This window comes from Pseudophryne corroboree, chromosome 1 (genome assembly GCF_028390025.1).
Source record: "Pseudophryne corroboree isolate aPseCor3 chromosome 1, aPseCor3.hap2, whole genome shotgun sequence".
NCBI classification, from domain to species: Eukaryota; Metazoa; Chordata; class Amphibia; order Anura; family Myobatrachidae; genus Pseudophryne; species Pseudophryne corroboree.
Window position 1 is genome coordinate 468,841,773 of NC_086444.1, and position 15,615 is coordinate 468,857,387.

The following is a 15,615-nucleotide window of genomic DNA, read 5'->3' on the forward strand; positions in this document are numbered from 1 at the left end:
GAGAGCAACCACCAGGGTCAACAGGGATTTGCACAAAAAGAAACAGAGAAGGATTGGACTTGAAGTGGCGCACTTAAACATTAAATTAATATATAAATTATAACTTTTATTAGAGTATATTTGTTAAAAAGATCTGTAGCTATGAAATATTAAAACCAAAAACATATAAATTGACAAAAGAAAGTGTGATATGTGTGAATAAAAACACACACTGTGCTAACTGTGTAGTGCTACACATATATAATATATTATAGGTACTATGACCCTTGAATCAAATTATATGTGTTGTTAGGCTAAGTACCCAATGGCGCTTTGAAGTCACTGATCAGTTGTACTAGATAGGCTTACTGAGGGTACTGTAAAGGGCAATATTCCAATAGAAAGCTCCCCCTCAGTTTGGGCGCTATGACCCTTCACTTATGTGCAATCATATGCTTGTACAGCTATGAGTCAGTGTTTATCCTCACTAGTGATCTCAATGTAATTAGCTGTTCTCAATCAATTTACAGCAGGTAATATCTAAAGTCAGTGTCACTTTAAGTGAATAATCTGTTTGGGCGCTATGTCCCTTCACTTGTATGCATTCATATGCTTATACAGCTATGAATCCGTGTTTCTCCTCACTAGTGATCTCAATGTAATTGGCTGTTCATTAATCAATTTACAGCAGGTAATACCTGAAGTCAGTGTCACTTTAAGTGAATGATAATTGATGTTCACTTATATGCTTATACAGCTATAGATCAGTGCTTCTCCCCACTAGTGATCTCAATATAATTAGCTGTTCTCAGTCGATTTACAGCAGGTAATTAATAAAGTCAATATCACTTTAAGTGAGTAATCACAATGTTCATTAGTGATATTGTTAATGAGAGACACTGTAATGTCCAAGAATGCATATAAACTGACAGTTTTCCACAATATTCACTACTATTATAGTGGAATATAGATCATAGCTGTGAGGTACAGGGTTTAGTAAGCTGTTTGAATATTGCACTAATGCAGTACACTGGAGCACTCCATCAGCTGTTAATAGCAGTATATCCTAACTAGCTGTTTTGTAATTATCAGCTGTGTGATGGAAGCCTATAGATCAAATAAACAGCATTTATCCTGAGTAGCACATAAACATTGCTAGATAATTGTTCTATACTTGTAAAGTAACAAGCAGTGCTGTAGAGATGTCTCAGCTGCTACATTAAGCAGTGTATCTTAATCTTGCTACAATGTTGCTAGTACATGCAGCTTGCTGAGTCATATGTGGTTAAATAATCCTCTCAGTGCAGGAAAGCTTGTGAGCTCCATCAGTGTCATGAGGCTTCACAATAGCCAGCTCAGCTTTAGTATAGATCTCGCTCTATTCCTAACAACACAATACATTTAGCACATTGTTATTATACACAGCAGCATAGTGTGACTCGCCGACACATGTTTCACAGTTAAGTTTTTTCAGGGCTAACCAGAATGCCTCCAATAGCCCTAATTTAACAGTACAGATACACCAATCGCGGGGCAGATTCCCGGTCACATGACTGGGCCATCCAATCACATTGCGTCTCCTGTTAATGGGATTTGGACTGTGCTCAGTCTAATCATATGACACCTATTAACCTATCAGAGAGCCCAAATTACGTGCACCAGAGATAGACATAATGTTAAATCTGTGTCTCTGATTCTGGGCTACGGTTCAAGTCATCTGACTAGTTAGATCCAATGGAATCATAATAATAGGTTCCTGAGAGTAATATTAAAGGGATACTCTGTGTTTCCAGTATGAGAGATAAACTTGAATATGCTTAATAAGTAAGGTGAGTATGTATTGGAAAAGTGATATATAACAGTTGTCATTGGCAACCACATAATAGGAAAAACAACAAAATGAACACCTCAAACAGTGCAATGTGAAAATAAAATAAACAATAAAAATGTGAAAAACAGCTGAGTGGTATACTATGTGTGTCTGTGTCAGAATTTAATTTAATACAGTGAAAATAAGATAGTGACTGTATGTTATTTATAATGGTCATGTAAATATTTCATGGCCAAGAGTGTTTATTATCTGGTGAGTGAACTGAAAATGGTGAAATTGTAATGATGATTTGATCTAATAGTGACCCTCCAAATAAATGTGATTAAAAATATGTGATATGCATACAAATTATACACTTATAAATATATTATAAAGGTTGTCCTACAGAATACTAATTCATGGAGTAGTTCCAAGCAATCTCATTATTATAATACATTTAATATGTTAAGCCACCTTATAATTGAGAGATATTAAGTCTACCTGTTGTATATAAATATACCTACTATCTCATCCCACGGTAGCATCCCTTATCTTGTATCGTAGGAACCTATGGAACCTGTTCCTCTCAGTATGATAGGATGTACACATCCCTAATTTTCTCAGATGTATTTTCCCATATTATTCCCAAATCGGCATATATATCCTTGTCCCCATTATTCCTGGTGTAGTTGTCTCTTTTTAAATTCGAGGTATCTGTTCAAGACGGTAAGTATAATTTCTTATAATCCTATATACTCATTATTCCAACATAGATAACCAAAGGATCACATATGGATTATTTGTTTTGAATTTCATTCCCAAATGGTGTATCTAAACTATTTTTGAGTCTCTCCCAACAAGGATTTGTCATGTGTAAGGTGAATGAGGTCAATGAGTCGTCTGGTGCTATCAGCAGCCTGCCTGTTTGGGAAAAACTCGACTTGATCTGGATGGATTAAAGACAGTAGAAAAGGAGCAAGCCTATTAGCTAAAATTTTTGCAAATAGTTTAAGGTCAACATTTAAAAGCGAGATTGGCCTATAATTTTTCATATCTAAAGGATCTCTGTCCGGTTTGGGTATGGCAATAATGTCGGTCCCTGGTGGTGGCCTTGTCAAGTGAACCGCCCTCTAGAAGAGTATTAAATAGAGAATAGAGCATATGAAGCAAAGGTGTCGAAAACTTTTTATAATACAAGGCGGAAAAAGCCATCAGGGCCAGGGGCCGCTGAGTGCCGGAGTTGCTTTATGGCCAATTAAATTTCCTCCATAGAAATGGATGCATTAAGAGCAGCAATGTCTGACTCAGTGAGTTTTAGCAGATGACAAGAAACTAGATATTGTTGTATTTTAAAGATGTGTTGAGAATTAGTATTACTAGTGGATGGGAGATTATATAGGGACGTGTAAAAGTCACGAAACTGTGCGGCCATGACCTGTGGATCATATGTGGTGGAGCTGTCAGAGCATCGCAGTGTGACTATGCAATTTTGAGTCCGTTTTGGCCGTAGTTTCCGAGCTAATAGTGTGTCAGATTTGTCCGATTTGTCATAAAATCTCTGGCATACCCATAAAAGTGCTTTGACAGATTTTTTAGTTAGGACCTGGGATAGCTGGCCTTTAATCGCTAACATTTTCGAGTAAAGTCTCTTTTTGGGGTGGTGTTGATGTAGCCGAATTATGGAGGCAAGTTCTGTCTCTAGTTCAGTGATGCGCCGAGCTTCCAATTTTTTCTGAGTTGAGGGGAGGCTAATAAGGAAGCCGCGGAGGGTGGCCTTATGTGCTTCCCACAACATGGAGGGGGAAATATCGGGAGTGGCATTGTTGCCGTAATAGTTCATCAAAGCTTTAGTGATATCGTCTATGTTAGTTTTTTTAAGAAGGAGGGATTTATTTAGACACCTGGATCGAGAGGGAGGAGGTGTACATGGTGTAGATAATTCAAGTGTTATAGCGGAGTGATCTGACCAAGAAATGGGGAGCGTTTGCGCATCGAGGAGTTTTCATGTCGTGTCATGGTCAACAAAGACATAGTCAATATGAGTATAAATATCATCATGATTTTAAAATATATTATATGACGAGCGTGAGTACTTGTGTAAAATAGTGGTGAAAGATGCATTATATTTGTCACTCTAGAGCATCCTTGTTTTCAAAGTAAACATGTAATCCTTTTTTTTTTTTACACATGTACATTTTATTGAAAATTTTTAGTGCATGGGCAAATATAAATACCAGTAGTATACCACAGCAAACATATGAAGTAAGAGGTACCTACTGGTACACATGCATACATTGATAAACATAGAAATACAAAAAGGAATACAAAATATGAGAATATGAGAATGACCATGGTATATTGGTATCCAGTCTATAGATCTACACTAAAAAGGTCTACAGTCAATAGGTCAACCACTAATGGTGGAAATGCATTAGGTCAAAAGGATCAAAAGGTCGACAAGCAAAAGAACAACAGGGTCAAAAGTCAACAGTCAAAAGGTTGACAAGATTTAAAAGGTTGACAGTCAAAAGGTCGACAGGGTCAAAAGGTCGGCATCTTTTTTTTTAGGGATTTTTAAATTTTTACAACTTTTGCTGCATTTACTATCTATATCACAAACTATTACCTTTAGTAACCTTGTGGCAAGCAAAGTGGAGCAGATTGAGCCACCGAACCCGAAGCGTGGCAAGTGAAGCGAGTATGCGAGGGGACACATTTCATCATATTGACTATCCATGTCACAAACTATAACCATTAGTAACCTTGTGGTGAGCAAAGCAGAGTGGATTGAGCCAAAAACGCCCGAAGCATGGCGAGCAGATGCATTTCAACAAATTAGGGTAAAAAATGTTTAAAAGCAAAAAACAACACGGAAATTTGTTTTCATGTCGACCTTTTGACCCGGTCAACATTTTGACTCTGTCGTCCTTTTATTGTCAACCTAATGACTGTCTATCTTTTTAATGTCTTTCTTCTGTATCACAACCGGTATATCAATAGAATCAAAATACAAATAATGCACTCCTTAAAGAGAAAATATATAATATAGAATAAATAAAAAGAAAGAAGAAAATAAAGAAAATAAGAAAAAAGTAGCAAAGAAAGAGAGAGAGAGGGGAAGGAGGAGGAGAAGGGGGGGATCACCACTGGGGTTCCAATAAATAATGGACTGCTCTCCAATAACATATCAGAGAGTAGGTGCTAAGGTGCACCAGTAAAGGATCTGTACCTTTTTGATTTACAGAATTTAAACCAAGCAAACCATATGTCACAACTGAGGGCTGGTGCTGACCAGGGGGAAGCCTCAGTTGTAGGGGCTGAGGTATATATGTGTACCTGGGAGGCAGTACAGGGTTCTTGGACATGCAGGGAACCTATAGAACAAATGCCCGAAGGCGTGACCACGACAACAAGGGAAAGTTCAAAGGTTTTATTAAACACAGTTCAGAGGAATACTGATGACTTGGTACTGGTAAAAGGAAACACAGTTCAGAGAAATACTTGGGATCGATGACGGAACACCGATGGTGACTTGGAATCGATGACGGAACACCGATGGTTACTTTGGGATCATTGGTAAGCTTTGAGTGAAGCTGGGGTTCGCAGATAGAAATGCACTATTGTACTTAGAAGCACAGGTGAAGCATGAAGTGATGCTGGGGATCGCTGGAGAATGGCTGCTGGAAAGCCGGAGTTCAGACACAGGTGAATCAGGGTAGACTGTAGAGGGTTAATCACTGGAGTGTCGTGTTACACTGCAGAGTGTAATCACCAGGGAGTCAGGTTGTACTGCAGAGAAAGTCCATGGGAGAACTGCACACTGGAATCACTGAAGACAATTGAAGCACTGACATCTTTCCACCCCAGGAACAGGATATTTATACCTGCTGGGAAGCAGGGATTGGCTGGCTGATTAACCAGAGACCAGAGTGCAGCTGCTGTGTAATCAGGCTGAGAGCAGAGTGCAGCTGATAGGCTGAAAGGTAACATGTGATTAGGAAAACATGGCTGCGCCCATGGTAGCTTTTGGAGGGAAAGATTGTTTGTAACTTGAATGTGAGCTTTAACCATGAAGCTGCCAGAATCACAGTAAAGAGATTTGAGACAATGAGATGCAGCGTGCTGCACACAGACAGTGCAGATGGAATCAAGGCTTGGAACACTGGGACAGTCTCAGGAGGCATTTGGAAGGTAAATACTGATAAGGAATTACCTAGATCGTGACACCATATAGTTGAGTAGGTCCTAAATGTATCAGGGGAAGGCATAATATAGTCCATAGATCTATACATTTATATTCTTTGAAAGGTAGATTTCCAGTGCACAGTGTAAATGGCTTTGACTGTACTATTTAAATATTTCAACATTTTTTTATACACAGACAAGGGCTAGGCATGTAGGTTTAAAAGACAGAATTCAGGCCCATCTGGGAAGTCTGAGCCAAGTATTTCATGTGCAACTGAAATCACCTCATCCAGAACATACGCAAATTGGGCTAGGCCACCATATATGAAGTGGTGACCCCAAATCTGTGTTACACCTCCAACAACATGCAGGAACCCCAGCACACAACTTAGAAAAATGGACAGACATAATTTCCATTGAGATATGACCTTAAAATGCAGATCAAGAGTAAGGATATTGGTGGAACTACTCCATGACCTTTTAAAGATAGACTTCCAATGTAGGGCCATGATATCAAAGCTAAGATCTCTCTCCCAGTTTTTAGTAAATGTTGCTAATTAAGCTCAATTAAGAATTTGTCTAAAACTGATAATATATGGGAGGAAGAATTCTGAGACATCACCAGTTTCTCAAAAGGAATCAAATCCCGAGGCCTGTACATAAGGAAGTGTTTAATCTGTAGGTATTACCATATCTTATTGTTTGGGAGAAACCACTTAGCCTTGATATCAAAGAAGGTTATCACTCTGGAAGAGTCATATAAGTGAAATACCTGCACTGAACCAAACCTTAAAGGCCCGTCTTGATAACCCAAAAGGGAATGCAGGATAATCAAGTAGCAGAGTCAGAGGGGAATAAGGTGACAAAATATATTCCTTATCTTTGATGTTTACATACCTTGAGAGTAGGGCCTACAGTCAGATGTGAAACAACAGGTAAACACAAGAGCCAACCCTATATGTTTAATGGGAGTTTTATAAATAAGCCTTTAATAGACACCCACTGTGTGGTAAGATTTAATCTAGACCAATCATAAATTCTGCTAAGCATAAGTGCATCATAATAGATGCCAAAATGGGGGAGTTGGAGATCACCCATATCTTTTCTACGGAAGAAAACATAATTCCTAAACTAGGGAGTTTGCCCACTGCACACAAAATTTCTCACTATTCGATGAAGATTAGCAAACTAACCATGGGGTTTCAGCACCGGCAGAGCCTGTAATAGATACAGAGCCGACGCTAGGCATAGGCAAACTAGGCAAATGCCTAGGGCATTTGGTATGCCTTGGGGCACAAGCAGCTTTTGCGGATTAAAATTATATGCTGCATGCCTATATTCAGTGTGTGACTGTGGCTGTGTCTGCATACAAAATGCTACGTTACAGTGTATTCCTGGAAATCACTGTAACGTAGCAGTTCATATGCAGATACAGTTACATCCACACTGAGAATATAGGCATGCCACATATCATTTTAAACAGCAGAGGCTGTTTATGTATCCTAGCCACATAGTAATGCAAATAAGACGCATTTTCATCAAAAAAGGTGCCCAGTGATAGCAGAGCTGCCAGATGACTCACGCCAGACATCTCCTGCTGCATGGCGTATTGAGGCAAGATATCTGAGGACACATCTGCATCCAAGCAGAGGCAGAGGTCACAGTGTTAGAGGTCATATAGAAAGGGCACTACTGTGTTTGGTCTAATGTGAATAAAGAGTATTATGGTCTTGTGCAGTGTGAATAAGGGGCAATTCAGTGTGATGTAATATGAATACGGGACACTACTGTGAGGAGTAACATATATAAAGTAAAGTGGTACTACTGTGTGATGTAACATGAATAAGGGACACTATTGCATGATAAAATGTGAATAAAGTTGCACTACTATGTGGAATAATTAGAATTAGGGGTACTATTGTATGCCATGCCCTTTCTCAGCAAGAACATGCCCCTTTTTTGGTCCAGGCATTCAGGAGTTATGCTGTCTCCTGAAATACTATGTGCTGCTGTACCACCCCTAGGGGTGTCTAACCCCCACAGAGTTTGTTCCCAGATTGTAAGTCAGATGTTACCAAGTTTGGTGTAAATTGCTGCAGGCCTTCCACATTTATTCTGTCTGCTGACATACTCTGTGCTGCTGTCCCACCCCTAGGGGTGCTAGGGGTGTCTGACCCCCACAGTGTTTGTTTCCACAGTGAAAGTCATATGTGTAACAAGTTTGTTGTAAATTGCTGCAGGCATTCCAGAGTTATGCTGTCTGCTGAAATACTCAGTGCTGCTGCCTCACCCCTAGGGGTGCTAGGGGTGTTTTCCATCCCACAGTGTTTGTTTCTAGATTGTAAAATATATGTGTGCCAATTTTTGAGTACATTGCTCCAGCAATTCCGGAGTTATGCTGTCTCCTGATATACTCTGTGCTGCTGTCTCCCATACCCCCCCACCCCCCCCCCCACTCCCCCGGCGGTGCTAGGGATTTCTGACTGTTTTAGTTGCCTCCGCCGTGTTTTAATATGCTTGTATGTAAAATTTCACAATCTTCGCTTGTAAGCTGTGAATTTGTATAGAAAGACAGAAGGACAGATTTTCACATTTATATAGTAGATTTGTATTTGTATCTAAGCACATTGGGGGTAATTCTGAGTTGATCGCAGCAGGAACTTTGTTAGCAGTTGGGCAAAACCATGTGCAGTGCAGGGGAGGCAGATATAACATGTGCAGAGAGAGTTAGATTTGGGTGGGTTATTTTGTTTCTGTGCAGGGTAAATACTGGCTGCTTTATTTTTACACTGCAATTTAGATTGCAGATTGAACACACTACACCCAAATCTAACTCTCTCTGCACATGTTATATCTGCCTCCCCTGCAGTACACATGGTTTTGCCCAACTGCTAACAAAGTTCCTGCTGCAATCAACTCAGAATTACCCCCATTATACATTGTCTTTCTTGTGTATATGACACTTTGTTATTATATCTGAACAAGAGTAACATTGTTACACAATAGCTGTCCCTTGCATTTGTCATTGCAAATCTACATATATACTGGGTTTATTAACGCTACTATGTAGAGTATGCGGTAAGTAACAGGATGTATTGTATCCAAAATGGGTTTTGTGGTACAGTACATCCCACCATCTGTCTCTTCTATCTGTTTCTTTCCTTTTGTCTTTCTCTTTCTTTGCTCTCTTTCCCTTTTTTCTCTCCCCATTTTTCTTGTTCTCCAAAGATTTTATGCAAGTAGCATAATTTAATTCCATGTTTTCTCTAATACCATCTGCAAAAATATTGCTGGATATTCTTTTTTAAAAAGTGTCTTAAAACAGGACAGACGCTGTAATTTTTGTCTGAAACACAATGTGCCGAAACTGTGTTTCAGATAAATCAGCCACATGCTGAAACACATATTTGTTACACCATCTGGCACATTCCATATGATGGCCTTTCATATTAACTCTATACAGTATGTTCCATGCACTGTATTTGACCTCATTATCAAGAGGTGTAATCTAGGACAGTTTAAGTCTTTCAGGCTTGGTAGAAATAGTTTTGGAAATTTCCATTTAATTTGCACTATTAACTATGACAGTGGTTCAATAATAAGTAAGGTAACAAGACCACACATGTGTAATGGTACCCATTTCATTCTAATTTCTCACCAGGCCTGAGTAGGAAGGCCACTGCTTCCACTCGCGGTCATCAGACTGCACCTCATATCAGTCAAACCTGTTTCTGTGACACAACATTATCACTGTACTAGCCTGCACTAGGCACGCCCGGCCGGGAACGAATGGGACGCACGTGTATCATAGATGCACATTTGCTTCATTCACTTTGAATGAGAGTGTCTCTGTACACTCGGCAGCGGGCCAAGGCGCGGGCGCACCTAAGCACGCCGCTCGCCCCCACCTGCAATGCAGCAATGCTCAGTGAGTGTGGCTTCATCTGTATCAACAAGTTGGATGATGATATTCAGCTGCTTATATACAGAAATCTGATCATGCAATGCACCTCAATATTTGACCATTTTTCTGTCAGCCCTGCCATCTTACAACTGATGTTGGAACATTATATCAGGGGCAACACCAGAACAAAATGGCAGGCGGGTGCCATGACATGGGAACAGGGGGTATGTCATTTGCCTTTGGCACCAGCACTCCTGGAAATGTGGGTGTGACCATGCAACTAGGGGCATGGGCTCAAAAGGAATGCTGTTTATGCATGATGGGAAAAGGGTGATAGGAGAGAGAGGGTAATGAGGAGAAGGCTCAAAAGGAATGCTGTTTATGCATGATGGGAAAAGGGTAATAGGAGAGAGAGGGTAATGAGGAGATCGTGATGCAGGAGAGAGGCAGAGGGTGAGGCAGTGGGTGATGGGGAGAGATATTTGGAGAGAGGCAGTGAATGACATGGAGAGGCAGAAGGTGACAGCAGAAGGTAACAGTGAGTATCAGTGGGTGACACTAGGGAATGGGAGAAAGGGGAGGCAATGTGTGATGCCAGGGAATGGATGACATGGGGAGGAAGTGGCTGACATAAGTGGAGTCAGTGGGTGATGTAGAGGATGACTGGGAGAGGCAGTGGGAGGCAGTAAGAGGGTAACTGGAGAGAGAGAGTTGAAGGGGATAGATAGAGGAGATGGAGAGGCGTTGGGTTATGGTGAGAAGGTGATGGAGAAAGGCAGTGGGCACTATCATTCAAGCAATGCAAGCTACACATCAGTAATGATGTCATTATGTCAACCCCTTTTCATCCCCTGGGGGGAGGTTTATTAAAGTTCTAATTACAAAGTTTTCCTATTTCCCACCTGAGTAATACCTATGTTAAATGTCAGCTTCCTAACATATCGGGAAGTAAGAGAATTAGTGATGAGTCAGTGAGTGAGTGAGAGCTTTCGCATTTACTGTATATATAATATATGTATAGATTTAAACAGTGCTTAAAGTGGTCCTGGAGAGGTGGTGAAACTCACCCCCCCCATCCCCACCCCAGCGCCACAATTCTAAATGTATTGCCTCAAAATAGGGGCATGGTCTCAAAAAAGAAAGGGGGGTGGTCACCCAATAGTATCCCCAATTCAAATTACGGCGCACAGTGGCACAATCTTATGTTATGACACACATTAGTGCCCTTATACAAAAAGCCCACAGTAGTAGCACCCCAAATACACATAATGACCACAGCAGTAGCAACCCTTATACAATGCCATCAGTAGTAGTACCCCTTTTGCAATGCCCACTGTAGTGGTAGTGCCCACAGTTGTAGTGTCCCTTATGTAGAGCCCATAGTACATATGGCCCCCAGTGGTAATTCCCTGTGTAGTATTGCCCCCTGTAGAGATGCCCCCTGTAGAGATGCCCCCAGTACAGATGCCCCCAGTACAGATGCCCCAGTAGAGCTGCCCACTACAGTTATGCCCCCAGTACAGATGCCCATAGTATATCTGCCCCTGTAGAGATGCCCCCAGTACAGATGCCCCCTGTTGTTATGCCACCAATACAGATGCCCCCAGAAGAGCTGCCCCAGTGCAGACACCCCCTGTAGAAATGTCCCCAGTACAGATGCCCCCTGTAGTTATGCCCCCAGTACATATGTCCCCAGTACAGACAGATATGTCCCCAGTACAGAACCCTCCTGTAGTTATGCCTCCAGTACAGATGCCCCCGGTAATTATGCCCCCAGTACAGATGCCCCCAGCAAAGCTGCCCCCAGTGCAGACAACCCCAGTAGATATGCCCCCAGTACAGGTGCCCCCTGTAGTTATGCCCCCAATAGAGCTGCCCCCAATACAGATGCTCCCTGTAGATATGCCCCCAGTACAGATGCCCACTGTAGTTATGCCCCCAATACAGATGCCCCAGTAGTTATGCCCCCAGTACAGATGCCCCCTGTAGTTATGCTCCCAGTACAGATGTCCCCTGTAGTTATGCCCCCAGTACAGATGCCCCCTGTAGAGATGCCCTACTGCAAGTAAAGATGCCCCCAGTACAGATGCCCCCTAGTAGAGCTGCCCCCAGTACAAATGCCTCCTAGTAGAGCTGCCCCCAGTACAGATGCCCCCTATTAGAGCTGCCCCCTAGTAGCACCACTTCACACACACAAAACCACACGCAATACTCACCAGTCTCGCTCCTGCTTCCAGACCGCTGCTGCCCTCCACATGACGCCCGCTCCTCAGAACTATGGGAGAGAGGTTGTGACGTCTCTCCCATAGCACCGAGCACAGCTGCACACAGCCGCACACAGCCGCACACAGCCGGAAGCCGGAGCTCAGGAGTGAGCTACGGCTGCAGCTCAGGGAAAGGAGCCAACGCCCACTGGTAACACAACCTCAGCGGGCGCCCGGCATCCCCATGCGGCTCAAGGCTCACATTCTTGGTTAGGTGAGCCAGAGGAGGAGGAACTGCGTTCTGGCTCGAATTGTAACTGACGGAACGCAGTTCCGCCCTGTTCCGGCTCACTTTAACTTCTGGATATAAAACAGTTTCTTAAAATATAAGGGATTTATGACAAAACAACAACTCAATATCTTTATCTTAGGAGAATAATATATATATATATATATATATATATATATATATATATCATAATAACCCTAATACGTTTGATTTCCACGTAAAATGAAAAAATAATGTTTTGTTTTCCTGATGAAAGATTTATCATACCTTGTAAGGATGACAAGTGGTGGTGTTTCCCATAGCAAGCTATCAAATTCTAGTTAGCATTTTTAGAATACACTAGATAAATAATAATCTCACTGGTTTCTATAGGCAACACCTTTATTGTATAATATTTTTTATATAATTTTTAACTTATCATGAGTAATATTAGTATTTTGTTAGTGTGCTTAAAACTATATGCAAAACTAGGGGCACCCTTGGTCATACTGCATAATTCACTGAGACTCTATGTCACTGGAAATTACCACAGACCTTGGAGGACAAAAACTTAAACATGACATACTGCCATAATTTTTCACAATTTCATGCAAACTTACGTGTTGTTATAGAGATGGCCACAATTGTGCTTCATAACACAAGCACAATTTATTTTAAACATAGAAAAGCTGCAAAAGCTTGTATATGTAAAGCTGCCACTGACTCAAGATACTGTATATACAGATCAACACAGTACTTAAACCTATCCCTGAACTCCCACAAATAATGTGAATTTCTCATTTGTTTCCATTCAGCATGTGTTTCTAATTGTGGAAACTCACCCTTTGGGTGAAATTCAATTGTTTGAAAAGTCAGTTGGGTGTCTGTTTTTTCCTATCTAATAGACAGGGAAAAACAGACACCCAACCGACTTTTCAAACATTTGAATTCCCCCCTTAATGTACTTGGCATATGAAAAAGCACCCCGTTCTTCCAATATTCCACTTATCCAGGTGCAGGCTAGCATAGGTGCTAGTATCATGTAACTCTGCGCACACCTTTCTAAGCATACAAGATAGATTAACTGGCATAGTAATCACTCTATATTTAGACCTTGCTCTTTATTTATCAAATTTGCCAGATTTGAAAATAAAACAGTGAATGTGGCAGATGTAAATGTGTAGCCACTCTTTCATTTGCCTCATTAACAGTAGGCCACAAGTAGGGGAACATGCATTAGATAGGTTCATAAAATAATGTATAGCCTCTATTTTTATGCATTAAAATAGCAACATTATAAAACCCTAAGTTATATGAATTGTGAATAAAACTATATTGTTTAATAAACTGTTAAAAGAACAAGTTGTCTGGAAGCAATTATTATGTAATTATTGCTTTCTTTCCTACTGTATAGGAGATTGTCTAATGTGTCTTGACATGACAACTACAGTTATGTAATATGTATGTTCACTGCAACTAACACATAAATCTTTAGTTGTAAGTAGTTTTGGACTGGGGCATATAGGGCTCTCCTGGGGAATGCAGTGGTAGGGGCCCATGCTTTAGGGTTGTGGTCTATCGCCAGATGAAACATGGCATGTCACCACAGATGCTTGCATAACCATTAGGCAAATCTTGGTGTAGTTTCTATATATGCAAATGAAGCACCAACATTTGTCAGTGGGCCTGCTCCACTGGGCAACTGACCCTCTAATAGAGTAACAATATATAATTTGAATGCATTGTCTGCAATCTGACCCCTAGAAGAGGAGGCCGGGCCCTCAGGCAGTAGGGCCCACCAAGGATATTCACTGTGACACTGTGGGTCGGTCCAACCCTGCCTGTAACTATTTTCATTAGCTCTTGGTACATTTTTGTCTACTTAGATATAATGCTGCCATTCTCACCTGAAATTGTATTGCTCAATTTATTCACATACACTTGTCTAATACTGTACATCAATTGTTTATAGAACTGATAATTCATTCTTGCAGTGCACTTTTTTAGGAATCCCAAATGCTATTTTATGGCCAATAATAAACTTTGATACTGTTATTCTATATTAGTCTGTCTTTTTTGGGTGTACAGGCAGATTTTCACCTATACTTAAAGCTTGTAACACAAGCAAGAATTATTGGGGGTAATTCTGAGTTGATCGCAGCAGCAAGTTTGTTAGCAATTGGGCAAAACCATATGCACTGCAGGGGGGGGGGGGGGCAGATATAAAATTTGCAGAGAAAGTTAGATTTGGGTGGGTTATATTATTTCTGTGCAGGGTAAATACTGGCAGCTTTATTTTTACACTGCAATTTAGATTTCAGTTTGAATACACCCCACCCAAATCTAACTCTCTCTGCACGTTATATCTGCCCCCCCCCCCCCCTGCAGTGCACATGGTTTTGCCTAACTGCTAACAAATTTGCTGCTGCGATCAACTCAGAATTAGGCCCACTGTGCGAATGCTGGCTTCACGATTTATAATTGTGCAATAAATAGGACCATGCATACTGGCAATAAGCCACATTTTTGTATGATAGGTGAATAAGTGAATGCGCTATTGCAGCTTTTTGAATTCCACACTTTTTGTTTTATTTTTTTCAATCTATTCAAATGAACAAAATAAATGCATTTAAGTTTGTACCCTGCAGACAGTGTCATAACTTCTTTTTACTGAGAAATTCAATGAAACATGTAATTTGACTAGAGGTTTTAAAAACGTTTGCATACAGTTATGTATTAGTGAAAATTATGACCATTTGTCAATGAGACTTGCTAATTATGTGCTTTGCATTCCAGTTCATTTGAGTCTTTAATCAATCATGTGAATTTGATGTTCATTTATAATCCTGCATGCATATATTAATTATCATCATGGGATATTTTTTATTCTATTTTTTGACATTGAATTGATTTGACATTGACAGTTTTGTTTATTTTCATGCTGAGCTAGGTTGGGGGAATTGAACATTTTACAATAAATGCTAACGTGATTTTATTGTAATATTCTGCAGGTTAATAAAGCTAAAAATATTGTTTTTAATACATGTTTCACAAGTTCTCCTTTAAGTGCCTATGTTCAAACCTATTTGCTTGTATTCATTGTACCACCCTCATGCATAATGTATGGTAAGTTTTGCTTGTCATTATTAGTTAGGGTGGTAATTCTGAGTTGATTGCAGCAGCAAGTTTGTAAGCAATTTGGCAAAACCAGGGGGGTAATTCCAAGTTGATCGCAGCAGGATTTTTTTTAGCAATTGGGCAAAAC